Here is a 1,537-nt window from a genome sequence, read left to right as displayed (position 1 = left end):
GCTGTGGCCGGGCCTGCCGTCCAGCCAGGCAGCTGCTGGCCCGAAGCCACTGGGAGCCACCACTGTGTCAGCTCAGCCCCTCAGCCCCAGCAAGGACACCCATGCACCCACACCACCCCGATTACAGGGCCCCGCACCTGATGGCCAGCAGGCCCGGGGAAGTGGCCCAGGCCCCCACCCCTGCGCATGCCACCCAGCTGTGGTGAAATTGCAGAGGGGCGGCTTATTCCAGAGGGAGCTGTGGAGTGACACACGGGAAGACAGATGGCTGCGGCGTGGCAGAGCACTGGTGGGGATGGCTAAGTGCAGGTCCAGAGGCTCTTGGGCCGCATGGATGGCCACCAGGCCCGCGGCCACCTCTGGGACACTGACAGCCACCCCTGGGGCGTCAGGTGTGCCCCTGCATTCCAGGGCCGAATTCTGGCCGCCTGGCCAGCCGGGCCAGCTGGGAGCACCCCTCCAGTTCATGCTGTGGTGGGAGGGGCCTGAGTAGGTGGGGCCTGCAGCAGTGCCCAGCAGGGGCGGAGCAGGTGGCTACCAGCACGGGCGAGTAAAGAAGGCTGAGCAGGAGGCAAAAAGCCTACAGCACCCTGTATTCCCAGGCGGTCTCCCATCCCAAGTACTAACGAGGCCCGACCTTGCTTATCTTGCGAGATCAGACGACATCGGGTGCATTCAGGGTGGTATGGCCACAGACGGGGGTGCGGGATGCGGGCTGCCTCTTGAGGCCCATTTTTGCTGGTGCTTGCACATTATCGCCAGCCTGGAGGCCAGCCCGCCTCGGCAGGACCCCATCGCCTGCCCAGGTAGGGGGAATGGACGTCTCCGGTATTGGGCGGTGGCGGAGGGTTTGGCGACCACCTCCCAGCCCAAGGCGGGCATGACACAGCAAACAATTTGATGCTTGGCGCCCCGCCAGAGATCCCTCACGTCGCACACAGGGACATGGCCCTGGAGTCTTCAGGGCCCTAGGCCGCTGACCCTTTGGCATCAAACCTGCCCGCCCACGCAGCGCTAGGAACAGCGCAGCCACAGCCCAGGCCAGTCCTCCTGCCCAACAGCAGCTGGCCCAAAGCCACTGGGAGCCACCATTGAGTCGCCACGGCCCCTTAGCGCCAGCAAGTCCACCCTTGTCCCAACGCCACTTGCTGAGCTCAGGACCCTGCCCCTGGTGACCGGAAGGCCAGGGGAAGTGACCCCTGCCCTCGATCCTGCTCCTGCCACTGGCCGCGGCAACACGGTGGAGGGGGGGCTTTTTTGGGAGGTAGCTGTGGAGGGACACACTGGCACACAGGTGGTGGCCCCGGGGCTGGGCGCCAGTGGCGGTGGCCACGTGCAGGTTGAGGGGCTCGCAGGCCACACGGATGGCAACCGGGCCCGTGGCAGAGTCTGGTTCTGGAGGGCTCTGAGATTCCATCCGCTCTGGTGCCTCGGTACTGCTAGCCTGAAACCTGGCAGTACAACACCCCAATGGCCCACAGACAGAGCCTCCCCAGCTGTGCTCACAGCCAGCCCAACCACAGGCCACACCTCTCCA

The 1,537-nt window shown here is 65.8% G+C and overlaps 1 pseudogene; it reads right to left on the bottom strand.

The window, feature by feature from the left end:
- Positions 1–577: 577 nt before the first annotated feature.
- Positions 578–697, bottom strand: LOC113617228 (uncharacterized; annotated as a pseudogene).
- Between the last annotated feature and the right edge of the window lie 840 nt (positions 698–1,537).

The sequence above is a fragment of the Aethalodelphis obliquidens genome, unplaced genomic scaffold (genome assembly GCF_003676395.1).
Source record: "Aethalodelphis obliquidens isolate GAN/ISIS:26980383/991018 unplaced genomic scaffold, ASM367639v1 scaffold3385, whole genome shotgun sequence".
NCBI classification, from domain to species: Eukaryota; Metazoa; Chordata; class Mammalia; order Artiodactyla; family Delphinidae; genus Aethalodelphis; species Aethalodelphis obliquidens.
Note: the sequence above shows the minus strand (reverse complement) of the source record. Positions and strands in the feature narration are given on the sequence as shown.